General features: G+C 38.9%; 2 protein-coding genes across 3 annotated transcripts in view; one reads left to right on the forward strand and one right to left on the reverse strand.

The window, feature by feature from the left end:
• The window catches only part of LOC110837612 (uncharacterized), a 36,095-nt gene extending 32,661 nt beyond the window's left edge, over nt 1-3,434 (reverse strand). Inside the window, exon 1 of the mRNA XM_087342602.1 lies at nt 2,337-3,434. The gene's annotated coding sequence lies outside the window, so the exon portion shown is untranslated. The remainder of the gene's footprint in view (nt 1-2,336) is intronic.
• The window catches only part of Ggamma30A (guanine nucleotide-binding protein subunit gamma-e), a 76,167-nt gene that overhangs the window by 14,059 nt on the left and 45,764 nt on the right, over nt 1-16,344 (forward strand). The window contains exon 1 of one of the 2 annotated variants that reach the window (XM_087342616.1): nt 15,847-15,981. The exons of the other annotated variant lie outside the window; for it this stretch is intronic. The gene's annotated coding sequence lies outside the window, so the exon portion shown is untranslated. Of the gene's footprint in view, nt 1-15,846; nt 15,982-16,344 lie in introns of those variants that run through there. 2 annotated transcript variants of the gene reach the window in all.

Consider the following 16,344-nt stretch of genomic DNA (forward strand, 5'->3'; position numbering starts at 1 on the left):
CACTGTAATGGTTGAGTTTCCCCGGCAAATTCATCTCTTTCATGCATGCTACATGCCCCCTTCCACCTCGCTCTTGGATTACCCAGAAAGAGTAGTCGGATGCTAAAGTGTGGATTAGATTGAACTGACTACGACGGAGTTTAATTGAGGGTTTTATGACCATGGCGATGAACTTTCAGATTTTATAAAAATGTTGAATTTTATAATCAGCCGAATATCTATAAAATTTTCAATGTGTGCCCAATTTTGTGAGCTTCGTTATGATACAGTTTTTATAATAATTATTTATACATTTTTCTGCAACAATAGAATATACCTGAAATGCAAATATTGTTACTTTTAATGTTTTGGAACAAGAAACAGACACTACTAGGTTTCTAAGTACTGTAGGGCTTTGTTAGATGGACAGGAAGTACGGTCGTTTTCATAACAGGTCACATTTTTTTCTTACACTAAGTTGAGGTCATGAATTATTCTGACATTATAGCATACGTCTTGTGTTGATGGGTTTGGCCTCTGTTAGAGTTCAAATCCCACGTAGGCCCATCGCTGTGTGGCCGACAACACGTCTTCCCCGGAGACTTCATTGCCAGATTTCGGTGCGCGTGTTAGAAGTCTGCGAAGGAGACGCGTTTTATGGATGTTCAGAATTTCATACACAGTTCTTCCATCGGACTTTTTCTGTTCAGTTCCCCAGTTTGTGTCCCGAGAGATATTTAGCTTAAGTATGGGGGGGGGGGGGGACGTGAGAATGAAAAAAATACCTGCAAGACCAAGTTTGATAATTCATAATTTTCATCTGTTGTCATTGGATAAGAAAATAAGAAATAAGAAATGCGAACAAAATTTTGGTTGGACAGCATGAAGGAAAGAGACGACTTTGGAAACGTGCGCTTAGATGCAAGAATTGAAGTGGAAAACTCACATAGACAGAAGAACGGGGGTTAGGGCGCAGGTGCAGGCAGTTATGAACACTGTGAAGAGCATTCTGATTCTGCGAAAGTATGGAATTGTTTACCTACTCTAGCGTTAAAAGGGGGTACCATGTACCTAGGTTGTGTCGCCCTCTGGACTTGTAGGTAGATATCAGCGTTTCGTAGTAACATACCGCCTCCATCTTCACGGCTGAACTTTATATGGCATGTACTATGTATTTGGTTTGTGGTTTCAGACAGGTACTCGTTCCATAAATTAATGTTGTACGTTGCCCTCAACATAATGAAGGACATAAACATCTGTCCCTCTGACCTTTACGTTTGCTGTCTGTCCGTCTGTCTGCCACGTCTTTCAGAATCTGAGCCATTTGTCAGATGTTATTCAAAATTGTTATAGGAAATTGTGACTGACATTTCAGCAAGTAGTTTTACTTTGTAATCTGTTGGAGAAAACACGGGTAACATATAGTTGGTTGCCACTAGATAGTGGCGTTTGTAATCGTGGCTGTTGTAGTTTTGGTAGGCCTACAAATGTTGTCGGCCTTTGGTTTGTGATCGTCACCAGCATCGAAATCTCCGCGAGTCGGTCGTAGCCTGCGGAATGATGGCCGTCATTTAATTTATACAGACACGAATTCCAATGATCATAGCAACGCACCTCGTCTTACACACAAAGAAACTTGTGTCTAGAGAAATCGTATAGGCTGTAAGGAGAAAGATTACGTTTAACTTCGTCAGATGTTGAGTAAATAGTTTGTAGCGTATATATCAATCTGATATCAAAACGTGGTATTCACCTTGTGGAATTTTGTCAGTATTAACTTTATTTCAAATGCATGGGTTATATATATATATATATATATATAAGATAGGAATGTGATCACAAATGGTGAAAACGTTAAGGAGGTGGAAGGATAAGGTCATGGCGTGTCTCATTATAATGTTCTGAATTCTGGAAAGACTGAGAGCAATGTATTATGTTTGAGTGGATTATAAAATTACAAATATTATTAGGAAGATCAGAACGAGAAGGATAAGATGTTTCGGACATGTTGCTCACACCGGGAGCTTCTATTTGAATTAAATTATTTATTAGGTCTGAAATCCTTAAGGAAAATGCCTACTTGCGAGATCTAGGCTTAGATAGGATGATAATATTACAATGGGCAATGAATCGTTTGTTGGGGATACTGGATTAAAATGGCTTAGGATAGAGTCCAGTGATGGGTGATTGTGATCATGGTAATGAACCTTTGGGTTTCGTAGGAGACAGGGAATTTCTTTACCAGCTTATCAGGAATGACTGTTAGTTGGAGACAATCGATTATGCAATTTTGATACATAACAATTTAATTCGGGATAAAGTGCCTATTCTTGCAACACAAATGTCGAAGATCATACCTGGTTTTACTGAGATTTTTTCCGAGTCGCCTTTTCTGCGTTCTTCATAGTAGAGATGGCACTGACTGAACCGAACAGGATTTTAGCGGTGACCTGGACACGTCTTTGTGTTGACGAACCGCCACTGGCTCCGGTGTACCCTGAAGAGAGACCTTGTCCCTGGTCATAAGAACCGCCACTGCTACTGTTATTGGCGTCACTTGCCAGGCACGATTTACAGCCCTCTGGCATCTTGGTCACACATTAATGAAGATGGCTGACCGAACGAAATTGAAGACATAAAGTTTGTACTTTTGCAAATATTTAATGATGTCCATCAAGTCCACAAGCGAATTCACGGTTCCAGACGTGAAAAATCTTCACAGAGGTGAACACCTTGGTCTTGAGGATTGTTCGTATATTGAATTTGTACTCCTGCTACTCTGCTGCAGGACTTACGGAAACGATACTCTTGAAAAATCTGAATTGACAATATTTCATAATGTTGTAGGTTCTCCAGAATCACACTCTAAAATATTAAGAAATCCCGCAGAACCGTTTAATGAATTGCAATCTTTCTTACTCGTGCGTTGAATCAGAGCCGCGAAATTACGCTGTACTCTACTCGTATATGGAACGAAAAACTCTCACAGAAAGCTTTATTTATGTCTAAAATTTCTTCTCTTGGCTCAGCTTTATACCAAAATCGAAAATATAAATTTTTCATTAAACAGTAATAAATACATCACTATTTGAAACTGCATTTACTGTCTGAAATTAAATATTTCTGTTTTTAAGCACACTATATGACACTTCAACTTTAGCAAGTCAAAATAATTCTGTTTGCCTTTTGCACCACGAATGTATTCACTTTTATTCTTCTGCGTTTTCATGTTCAGTACAGCTGTACCCAGTGACTAGAAGTGTTTACGTTTAATATTAGTCGATATTTCAGCGAAACTCGTTCCTGAATCGTTAGAATCCCGTGTATAAAAGACATCCTTTTCGGCTCCTCTGATACAGTCAAGTACGAAAGCTGTCAGATCCGAAACTGAAGGCGTGTCCCTTTAGTAGATACAACCTGGCTTACTATGCATTGGTCAGCACACTGCCTTCCGCTTGGAAAGTTTCAAAAGTCAGACACAAAGTGGGGGAGATTGTCTGTCCCTCCATACACCACAAACATGCTGGGCTTTACTCCTCAGACGAGAGGTCCATTTAATATTTTTTCTGTTGTATGTTCCTTAGATGGAGATGTTGGAGAGGGTAATCGAGTATGATGGGGGTGTGTGCAGTAGGCCTACCCAGTCTCCTTCCTTCATTTGAGCTGGAAGTAAGTCAGTAGGTCATCCGCTGTCTCTCTCTGCCATGTATATCTTAAGTTACTCGGTCACAAAAGTAGGCTAAAGTAGTGGACGTGAATACAAGCCAAACTAAACTGAGAGAGACAGAGTAAGAGAAGTGGAGGGGAGACGCAAGGGGGAGAAGTAGGGGTGTTGGAAATGCTGTTGTTTCAATTTCTGGGGTTAAGTGTGGGAGGTGAAGGATTTGCAGTGTCGCAATGATTTAGCCAATCAGGAGAGTAAATAGGTATATTGATGAACGTCATTCTGTTTCTTCTAGTCACCATCAACAACAAAAGCGAATGTTTTAACAGCTTATTATTACTTATAAGCCGAAGATAATCTAAATAACATTTAAGAATTCAGTTCTGACTTCAAAGAAAACACAGCGTGTCTCCATCTGAAAAATTGCTTGGTTGGTATTGTTAAGAAAGTAATCGCTGTTTATAGCGAGGATCGTATGAAAGCCAAAAATATAGTCTGCGAGAAAAAATATGTAGGCGTACTCCATTAAAATAAACAATACACCTTCTGCTTTAGACTTCTTAATTTGTATTTATTCCTAATTAAGCAGAGAACTTATTACTTTGTTTCATAATTGAGGCTGGCGAAGTAATATATTCATCCTGTTTCGTTTATGTGTCTGGGTGACAACTTCTGTTAGGTACGATCGTGTCTGTAAGGAATTACTCATTCTTACATAATCATTGCATCCCAAATACTGGCACATTTCTTGTGGCCTCTTGATTCGAGTTGTGTTTCGAGGAGGACACGTGGCATGACGACCCGGAGGAGGGGCGTGCTGTAGCGTCATTTACATACTGGATGATGCAGAGGGATACATATGACGCTTTTCGTGGAATTGTTTTTGTTAAAACACAGATAAAGGACATGGGCGTAGGGATAGAATAAGGAACACCAAAATTAGAGAAGAGGTGGGATTTAATCACTTAAAACAAAATTGGAAGAAAAACAACAGAAATGGTTTGGACATGTTGTTCGAAAGAAAGGCGAAACAGTTTTTGGAAGCTAGAGTCGAGGGTACGAGAACAAGAGGAAGACCTAGAAAGAGCTACTTGGATATTAATAGAGAAATAGGACAGGCAAAGGAGAAAAGTTTAACGCAGATGAAAATCTTAGCGAGGGATAAGAAGGAATTGAGGAGGTGGACCGAGCAATCAACCCCGACGCTATAAAGGCGAAAGGGAGATGAGAAAGAAGAAGAAGAAGAAGATAAAGGACATGGGAACAAGAACCCATGCAGAAAGTACATGCAAAATAAACTACATATGATGGGCGTTGAAGCAGACCGAGAAACTTTGTACTACTTTGTTTATTGGTTTATGAACATTTGTAATGAGTGACTTGCATCAATTTCCATGGTATTTGTAACCAAGTCATACAACGCTTTGAGTTAATGAACGTTCAGGTTCAATAAAAGGATGGGATTTATTGACTAGCTGAACTACTATTAGCTGCTCAGGAATGACTATACTCCAAGGAGTTAATAAAAAGCATGAAAATGCTTGTCACGTATCTCAGTTTGCAATTCATGCTCCTGCAACAAAAATCAACAAGTCCATTAGCTTCGGTCTTCTACTTTGACGTGAGGTTATGACACGTATCTCCACCAAACCGATTCATCTTCAAGATCCAGTTGTTGTTCTGTTTCTTAGGTTATTCGGTAATGCTATATCGGTTGGTCATCGGAGGATAATATTGAAGTGGACATTAGGTAAATGTAGTGTGAAGCCGTGGACTGAATTCTTGTGGTCCAGTATAGGGTCGAATGGTGTGTTTTTTTTTCTTTCCGTAAAAGCAGCATTTCTTGAATGCTTGAATGTCGGTAATGCTGCCCGGTTGCAGACGAGATTCGAGCGAAGCATCTCCCGAATATAAAACTACAACAGACTTGATGATGTAGTCGTTTTGTCGTAGTCTGGGGCAGGTTCATGTTTTCCCGCTAATCGTCATTGCAAGTGTATCGTCTTTATCATCAGAGGCAAACGTACTGCCCTCGTTTGAGGCTGCATCGCCGTCAGACTCGGTCTCACCCCGCTTCTGTCGACATGTGTTCACACCTGTTACTGTAAGATACGAATTCCAACCGAACATCGCGATGAACTTCAATGCAGTAGCCAAAATTGACCTTCAGAATCGTAGGTTGTCGTGGTTATCACTTTTGCTTAGTATTCCAGAAGACATCAGTAAGAATCTGTACATGGGGGACATGCTCATTGCTTTAGCTTTCGCGAGTCCCTCCAAGGAGACGCCAGGATAGTACGATGACCTTTCACATTCCGCCCACGAGATATTAGTGTATGAGAATATTAGTGAAATAAACGTGTCTCGCTAACTCGTGCAATTAAACCGAACTTTTTTTTTTCAAAGTAGGAATCGTGCTTTACCACATTTATCAGAATATTGTGAGAATGGAGATACAAAACTGCCGACTAGGTAATCCTCCACAACTCGTCATTTACAACCATTCTGCCACTTTCTTTTACATTATACGGTGGCCTGTAATCCCTGCATTTGGCACAGCGTCGTTAAATAGACCAAGAAGCGTTAACCAGAAAGGGGAAGTAACTTCTGTCTCGCTCGGCCTCGCCGGTTCGTGTCTTGCTCTGTGCATACCGGATCTGACTCAGCATCTCTGGCTGGACCAGATTTCCGCACCCCGATATGTGGGACTGTGCTGCGTCTATCTTATGGAGGTCAGTGGGTCTCCACGTGCTGGGGACCAACAGCTTGATCCAGTCGTCTTTTCGACACCCTGGGGCATCATGCCTTGTAACACTACACTTTGCACCTCAAGCTGTTTGATTTGGCTTGACGTCTGCCTCAAGGGTGTGTTGGAACGGGTTTTGTTAAAATCGTTCGTGATGGAACACAAGATACAGCAATTCTTCAGATAAATTCTGTATTTACCAGAGAGAAAAAAATGCTCATGCAGCAGAGCTTCAAAATAAAGGTCTTTTATAAATTTCTAATACATGCATATGAAAGGTTCCCATATATCAGTTTACCAATATGTTTATTGGTTCATCTTGATATATACGGGCATCATTCCTTCTGTCCGTCGGCTGTTTTCTACGTTTTCCTCCTGTTGAGAGATATACAACAAAATCTTAGCCATAAACATGTCTATACATCTTGTTTCATATTTCACAAACGTCAATTAACTGTTAGGAATTTATTACAAATTTTACTTCTCACCACTTCGTGCGATTTATTCATTCTGAATCAAACTGTGGCTAACGTTTCCAATTTATTTCCAAATTTTAGAATGGTCTCTTAAATAATAAGCGTGTTCTTTACAATTCTTTCGTGCTGTTTTCAGTTTAGGAAATATGGTTATGTGACTCATATTGCATCATCACCATCGTACACGCCCAGGAATTTGGCCCAATAACGCTTCCAGACTTCATTTGTATCTTTTCCTTGGTGTCTTTATTTCATCTTTGTCTGTACTCGAATAAATTTAATATGTGCTTAATAATCGGTCCGGTCGCTTTCTGCGACGAGGTCAAACTATCTAACAGGACACACAACAAGGTAGTACTTTAAGCTTCCGAAGTAATTTTACTCTTCTGATTTTACCATTTCTTGGTGGTAATTCAGTCTATACCGCTGGAGCCGAATCTTCCATTTGTATTTCATCTTTATAAACAAAACTACGGACAACTTTTGTGCTGAGTTATTTTTTGTACCGCGCGTGGAATATCAGGCATCTCGCTAGGGTGTGATATAGTCAGAATGTGTAACACGAATAGGTGCCGGGGTCGTTCATCAGCTATGCTACTAGTAGATTCACCCCTCCACTTCAAGTTCTGTAACCTACATAAACAACCCGCATTTATAATACCAGTCTGCCAGCTGTGTGAAAGAGGTTATGTAACTGATGGACAGACTTTCCAAACCTTTATCTCTTAGACCAACGAAATTCACATCCCTAGAATTCCCTGAATGGGCATGTTTATTAGCTGCGTAACGTTTAAACCTTGTAGAAATCTCATAGAGCGAGAGGTGGTGGGATGTCTAGGCACATCACGACGCCTGATTTGTATGTTAAATATTTAATAATTTCCCAAGACCTGAGAAAACTGACCAGCCTGGATGTGAAATTAGAACATTTCTCTGTTACATCAAATTTTAATAAATAAAAACTGTACAAAATATAATAATTTGAGCCCCGCGAAATACGTTTGACCCTATTTCATGGGGAGAGACACTGACATATAATTATAAAAGTAATAGTTTTTATTTGCTGTCGTCAAAAGACTTTAATAATGATTTTACGTAGGGAAGTTAATGTTTTTATGAGAAAACCATGAAGCGCTTGGCGGTGAATCATGCAGTTCTAGCCGAGAGCTGGAAGTCACAGTTGGGTTCAACTTTATCGGTGAATGCATTGTAATTTTGTACTTTAAGAGACAAGAAGTTAGATTAATTTTACTTTTCTTGTCAAACACCATATAATTCAGACCACAGTTATCGACGACACATTTATAAATAAGATATCTCGTACACAGAATGCAAAGTACTGGTAGCCAAATGAGAAGAGGGTTCAGGTACCATCTGGAACATACACCTGGAGGGCCTGATAAGGTTTAGAAGCAACCGTGACCTGTGTGAAGTTGGTGACGCGATACACGTGCCAACGAACTGGACAAAAAGGGTTTCAGTTTGGTCACTCGCCACGGTCCAAATGATTTGTCCGGCAAGAAATGAGATTTCTGGATCCTGTTAATAAAAACAAAGAGGACGGATGTGGAAGACAGGTTTTGGGTCGGTGAGTGGGCGGCCGAGCAGTTTTGTCCCTGTCACGTTCCTGAACCAGTGACCCACAGCACTTCTTTTGTTTTTAGTGACGTCATTAAGTTGAACACAATAGCTATCAAGCTGTGATCAGCTGACGTCTAAATAGTGATTGACTGTTTAGCCAGCGAACCCGTTACCCTGGGGAACTTGTGAATTAACTTGAGCGTGGTATACCATTAGGACAGTAGCTTCAAAACGGTAGAACGCTTTCGCAGTTACACAGTGAACCTGTGAAAATCTGAGATAGAATCTGTTTCAAATGTCTCGTGTTATCTACAGGTCAAACAATGTGTGTTCGCTGGCCGTTCTAGAAATACAGGGGTACCCAGTTTCAGATAATTAACGCAGAATTTAAGAAGTTGTTTTAAGATAGTGTAATTGCGTCATATTGTGAATATTCTAACAATTATTTATTTTAATCCGTCTTATCACAATATTTAAAATTTCTTATAATTAAGATAATAAAATATCATTGATGTTCCATATCGATTGATCGATTTACATTTTGGAACATCCTTTACACAACATGTTTCAGTTTTTATAAAACTATCATCAGGTGTAAAATATTTACGAACTTAAAACTCAAATATGATTCCATTTTGGTGATGTTTCATGCCATTTGTTTTTCAATTTTGGGCGAGGTGTTGTCTTTTCTTAAGTTTTATCAGATGTACATATCGGTCTGTAAGTAGAAGATTGAAAGAAACACTAAAGAATTTGAAAGAATTTATAAAAGAATTTTTATTATCTTAATTATAAGAAATTTTAAATATTGTGATAAGACGGATTAAAATAAATAATTGTTAGAAGTCGTATTAGTTCCGATTCCCATTTTATAAATAAAATTATTAATTGTGTCCGTTGCTGTGTTCGCCTGTGAGTATGCGTACAGCTCGTCAGTCGCACTCCTGCTTCGTATTCGGAAGTTTTCGGATTCAAATCGGATCTGAGAATGACTATCATGAGGTTTTTAATGGTTTTCCTCAGTTTCTCCAGGCATGCCAGGAAAGTACCGTTTCCTTTCACATCCTTCCCAACTCAGTATTTACTAATCATCCTGTCAACTTGACGCAATATAATCTGAGTTATTGTCAGTGTAAAAAATTAACGATACTAGCAGATCAATATATATTTTGAAGCTCCCCGTTATGTAACTTACTTCCTCATTTTACATCATACGTTTTGTGAAAAATAATGTAGTTTTTACACTTGCTTTGTTTTTGTTTCTGTAGTTTTTTGTGAGATTAGATTGGATCAGTTCATTTTGATAGAGTGGTGTGTTTATTGCATGAAGGAGGTTTGAATGTTGATACCTGAATATTGGTATGTTTTTACAAGTATTCTTGTGATGATAATGTTGCGTCATTATTGTGTTGAATATATACTTGCTCAATTTTATCAGTCAAATCACAATAAAATATTATTATTAAATGTTAAAATATTATTTGATGGACATCTGACGAAGAATTGCACTTAGGATATTACATTTGAGTTTATATGGATCATACACCTGAAGATGGTTCATTTAGAACCGAAACATGTAGTGTAAAAGATGATGGTCTAATGTAAATCGAAATATTCGATAGAGAGCATCATTTTAATATATTTTAAATATTTAAATGTTAATTGTAATATTTTAACATTTAATAATAATATTTTATTGTGATTTGACTGATAAAATTGAGCAAGTAAGTATTCTTGTATTATATCGAAGGAGACCATTTAAAATTCCAGTTTTATAATCTGTCAAACTTTTTCATACTTCAATTTTTTAACTGGAAAATGGAAGTTGGTACACTGCAAGAGGCAAACACTGAAAAATTCTTGCTTATAATTAAATCCAGGTTCTAAAACTGAGTGTATGACATCTGGCCTGTTATTGAAAGAATATTGGCTGCCATTTTCTCTGTGTGTAAATCTGCCAGTGCATGATTCTGACCACTTATGTCTGTAGAGAACTGACATCTAGCATGTGCGATCTTTTACGCCCGCACTGTGTGTATGACTTCATGATGCCTTTTTTTTTAAATACAGGGAAATTATTTGATTATTATTGTAAAAATAAGGAAAATTACTTACCTCTCTTTCATGAGGCTTTTCACCTCATATATAAGGACTCACTATTGGACGATTTGGGTGCACATCTTGTTAATACTAAATGAGGGGCTGTATTTAAAATTTTTCTTCGGAGAGAGTCAGACTTACGATGAATTCCGTTACCCCAACAGATCTGTGGTGAGGAGATGCTGCTGTCTGAATGTTGGAACTACTTTGTTTAAAATATTTCATTTTGTCTTTACCTAGAGGGTGAGGGTTGCTCTTTCTTTCTCCAGTTTTACATATTTAGTTGTTTACAATCTCAATTGAAACTAGAAAATGTCAAAAACAGCATTTTCAGAAATTCAACCTGATTTCGTTGCTGATTTGATTAATATTATGCAGGAAATGTAACGTGTCTACTTACTGATATAAGGGAACGCGCTTGAAACCGACAGTAGGGGGGTTTTTACGTCGAAATCTATTTCTCTTCAAAGGTTTCTTATCCTGACGAGTGCTAGTGAAACCATTCTCATGCATCACAAGGCTTCATCATTCATAGTGTTATATTGCTACCTCCCTACAGTAACCTTGAGAAGCCAATAGTCCTTCAGCTGTTTAAGAAATTCTCCACGTTGTGTGGAACCCGAAGTTTATCGCTGTGTTCAGCGTATTTTATCTTAAACGAGATGTATCCTCCCACATCCTATTTCTTTATCATTCGTTTTAATATTATCCTATCATCTGTAAGTAGGTCTCCCAAGTGATCTCTTCTCCTCAAGTTCTAGGACTTTGTCATCGTGATAATATTTCGTAAATTATGAAGCTTCTCTCGGTAGGCAAATTTATGCGTCCTTTATGACTTCATCTCATGTTCAAATTCTCCCCTCAGTACCCTGTTCAAGGACTATCGATCTGGGTCTGTGTTATATTTCTCTGTCACCTAATTCTCATAGTTTATGTCACGAGTTAGACTTTAAAGACGAATTTAATGTCCAGTCACATGGTGGTGTTTCGAAGTCGTGTCTTGGACTAAACGAATTGTAATCGTTTTACATCCCAACGACATTACACCAGACTCAGTTCTCAGTATTTCACAGCCCAAAACATGTTTTACGTTTATGAGTGCAGGCGAATTACTAGGAGCCATTCCGTCGTGAATTTATGATTTATTTAGAAATCTATAATCCTTAAACACCCATTTTATTATCGTGACTTATTTACAAGTGTCGAAAGGTGTTGCAAGGTTGTATAACTCGTTGGCTTGTATGCTCACTTGCCACAGATAAAGGTAAACTAATGCAGACGGAACTGTAGTTCTGCTAATCAGATGTCACATTTGGTCAGAAGTTACTTTTGAATACAGTTAAATTATTAGTTGCCAAATCATAAAATAATTAATGAAAGTTGTAGGTCTAATTGTGATCAATAGTTTATAGCTCGTGCTAAACTTTTGTACGAAGAGCCTCTCTTCAAACGGTAAAAGTTGGATTTAATCTTCTGTTGAAATAAGAGCTGTAATGAACTGACACGAAACAAGTTCATTTGGTCTTGTGGCTGAAATAGAGACTTCTCAGTAAACTCGCTAGGCAGACTGAAACTTATGCCTGGGAGGTACTGGGTTGGAACCTTGGCTGGCAGTTATACAAGTATAACAGAGGGTTTTCCTCAGCCTCGCCGAAAATGATGTGATGGTACCTTAAAATATGCTACGATCTCCTTCCACGTTCTTAATTACTTACCATTCATGATCATCTCCCGTCTTATTCTATGCTAATAACCTGTTAGTTACAAAAGCGTCGTTAAACAATCCAAAAATAATCGTGTTATTAAATGTATCTACGAACGAACCATCGAATACGTTCCGTTCTTCTAACACTTTAAAGCCAAGTGGTAACTATATGTACCAATTGCTTTGATGATCGATAACACTGCATTTTCCCACAGACTGTGTTTATGGCTTTCATGTTATTCTCGGAGTAAAAAGCGATTATTTCCCCAAAAGCATCAACCGATTGATCTTTGTCATGGAGTACGCTGTGTTTCCTTTGTGATAGAAATTGAACCTTTAAATATTTAGATGAGGTTCATCTTAAATGGGTTGGGACACAGTGATCTTTGTTCCTGCGAATCGTCAGAACCATTTTATAAAACGTCTTGCCACTACACTTGGTTTTGTAGTGCGGTTGTGCTTATAGAGTTCATTTCGCCGTGTCTATTAGGCAACTTCTCCGACATTCCTGTGCCACGAACCAAACTAACAGGCGTTCTGCAGCAAGCTCAGTCAAACTAACCAATGAACACAAAGGAAAGTCAAACATTTTTAAGCATCTCTTTTCAGTGTTTCGTAACAAGTTGAGAGTGAAATGCACGCAGCGCTCTTTTTAAAACAGTTGGTATATTCTAAACCATATTTCTGTCTTTTATGCTTCAGTAATTGTGAACGAAGTGCAGTTGGTATACATACCAAGTACATAGCTCGAAGTAAGGACTCGGCAAGTAGGTTCTTATATGAGGTATGAGCGCTAATGTGATTTGTGTTAGTTCTGTCTTTGCTGCGAGGTTTTTGGATTGTATTGGGGGATGCGCGTTGCAGAGGCGGAAGCTAATTTATTTTCCCAGATATTGCTGAAATGTAAAATGTAGAGGTTAGAGTGACGGTACTTAACCCCAAGCTTCTGTTTGACTGCGCAATGAGCCATCTCGCTCCGTATGTTTCACCATGCTGTCAGATCACATGAGAAACTGAGAACTCGCAATGACGTTTGGGCTGTACAAATCTGATATAGGAGCGCACGCAGATAAATATTTCATTATAAAAGGGCTATTTGGTTTGAAGTTTAATCAGTTAAGTGAGTAACGCAGATAATAAATTGAGGTTTTTATTGCTTCGGGGGGTCGTGATTATGTTTCGCTTCGTTTATAACTGCCATGTCTGACAATCTTTTCTTTTCTCTTTTATGTTACACTATACATTGTGCAAGGAAGCTGTAACTAAAATGAGAGTTTCTGCTTAAACTGTAAACCAGCTTTATTTTCTGCATGTCATATTTTCTCTACACATGAAGCACAGTATTTTTGCGTAATTTCCTGCTTTGTACTACTGAAAGTAAAATACAGAGTGAGCGTAGTCTCTTCCTTTGAACGTATGATATCTCAGTTTACTGTCCCTCTCTCTCTGTAAAGGAAGTTATTGTGTGCAGCGTAGAAGCCATTACCGACTCTGGTGGTGATAATTGCATTTGGGAAATTGCAGCTGGTCGTTGTTCCTTCTAAATCGACGGTTTTTAAACTGTCGTTGCTTTTAAAAGGCTTTCAGTTGGAAGGCTGGTCGGGGAGTCGTGTGTGTTAAAACTACATATTCCATCCGTAATGTCGCCTAGTGTCATGGTGGTGTTTATACTGAATCTGTTTGCAGCAACGGAAAATGCGTCTCATGTCCAAAGAAAATATAGAGCAGCATTTGGGAGGCTTTCGAAATTTTGTAATTGTAATTGAGCAACATCGCCGTGATGACGGAGGCAGTATGACCTCTAAAACGTTGGTTAACATCGACCAGACTACACAGCCTAACAACCCAGAAGACAGAAATCTTCATACTCATCGCCCTTATGACGGAGGAAGTATGACCTCTGAAACGTCGGTAAACATCGACCAGAATACACAGCGCAACAACCCAGAAGACAGAAATCTTCATACTCTGATGACGGAGGCAGTATGACCTCCGAAACGTTGGTAAACATCTACCAGACTACACAGCGCAACAACCCAGAAGACAGAAATCTTCATACTCATCGTCCTGATGACGGAGGCAGTATGACCTCAGAAACGTTGGTAAACATCGACCAGACTACACAGCGCAACAACCCAGAAGACAGAACTCTTCATACTCATCGCCCTGATGATGGAGGCAGCATGACCTCCGAAACGTTGGTAAACATCTACCAGACTACACAGCGCAACAACCCAGAAGACAGAAATCTTCATATTCATCGCCCTGATGAAGGAGGCAGTATGACCTGTGAAACGTTGGTAAACATCTACCAGACTACACGGCGCAACGACCCAGAAGACAGAAATCTTCAATATGCAATTACTTGCTTTCATTAGATCACTGCCTTTATATTGTAAGAGAAGGGTAACTTACCGTGTCCATAAGTGACCGTCTGTTTCCCCAGACGAATTCTAAACAACTTTAGTTTGTCGGCCACTCGCCGTAATACTGCGTCATTCACTGATATTAAAAGTGGAAATTGGAGAACGTGAGTTGATAGAAACACGTGTCATTCAGCGGAGGATTTTGGTGTTATGTTCAGTACAATGATAGGAGTTGTTTGTGATTTATGCATTGAGTTATCGAAACGGTGAAATGCTACAATTTCATCCGCGCTTCAAGCATTCATCCTCGTAACAGACAGACAGTCGACTCGACAGCCTTTCGATAAACGGTGGCAGTAAATCATGGAATATGAATAGTTAGTGTAAACAAATTTTAAAAAAGTGTAGCAGCTGAACTTACAATAGAATTTGTTATGTTATCTGTTTTCCTCCTTGCTCTCTCTTTGTTTCCTTTCGTTCTTTTTAACTCCTCTCTTTTCCTTCTGTCATTGTGTGGTTATGTTTCTTTCATTGTTTTTTTAAATTTGTTCCGTCTTTCTTCCCGTCTCAGTTCCTTCTGTTCTTTCGTTCTTGAAGCTTCTCCCGCTGTCCTTTTTCACACGCTTAAATTCATTACGTTATTTGGTGATATTTCAGGATCCCATGGTAACGAGTGTGAAGATGGCTGTCTTCTGGAATAATGCGCCGCGTGGTCTGCTAGATACGGAAGGACGTTTCAGGATTTACTGTCTCCATCATCAGGGATGGTGCTGGGGGGCAGGAAACATTTCTGAAACGTCGGTCAGTATCAGACTACACGGCGCAATGTCCCATCTTCACTGCTTTATTTTACTCATGTTCATCGAGACCTTTTATTTTAAGTGGTCCTTGGAGTGTTGAGGAGCCGAATTGGAAATGGGGTAGAAACACGTATAAAAACTGTTCCCTGTATGCAGTGTTTAGATCATGATGGTGCTATGGCCGCTGGATCGCTAAGGTTCATGTAGTTGGCTTGTATCAGTTTAAGTATCACCCCTAGTATAGGGTCGCATATGGCGATGTGTTAAGACGCCTTGACTCACTTATCCACTTCTACAGACGCAAAGAGGATTACTGACAACGAGGATTAGGAGGAAGACCGTCGTGGTTAACTTCCGCTTCGAAACAGTAGACCTCTTGCCTTCCAGTTAACCACAGCATGCGACGCGTGTGTCTGTTCCGGTTCTGATTGTATTTTCTTGAACCTCAGTTCACATTTTTGCTACTCGCGCCCACGACGTCGCTTGGTGGTTGTATTCTGCCGAGGACCCTCCAGTTACACTCGTGAGAATATCATATTGAAGGACCTGACTTCTGGTATCCAGGTAAATCTGGGCTGTGTTCAGTTATACAAAGTCGCGACTTCCTAAGTTCCGTAAAGGATTTCATCATTATAAAACAGATTTTCAGTAATAAAAGTGGATAAATGCACTAAGGTTTGGAAAAACATTATTTTACTTATGAGTTTTGTTGCGATTCTGCATACCTTATTGACTTTGTTTGAAATAAGCTTTTTTCCTTTGAATTTCAATTAAATAATTTCGGTAAATAGAAGTGTTTTTGTTGTTTATTCTAATCATCATAGTTTAACGAAAATTTATACTTTTATGGACATGAAAGGCGTGTAATATACATAAAATCATTACTAAAAACGCATTGCACAATTAAATGTAATAGTAGACGAAGTA

Source organism: Zootermopsis nevadensis, unplaced genomic scaffold (assembly GCF_977971745.1).
Source record: "Zootermopsis nevadensis isolate Lab colony 2312 unplaced genomic scaffold, Znev_1.0 Znev_ptg000003l, whole genome shotgun sequence".
Lineage (NCBI taxonomy): Eukaryota > Metazoa > Arthropoda > Insecta > Blattodea > Termopsidae > Zootermopsis > Zootermopsis nevadensis.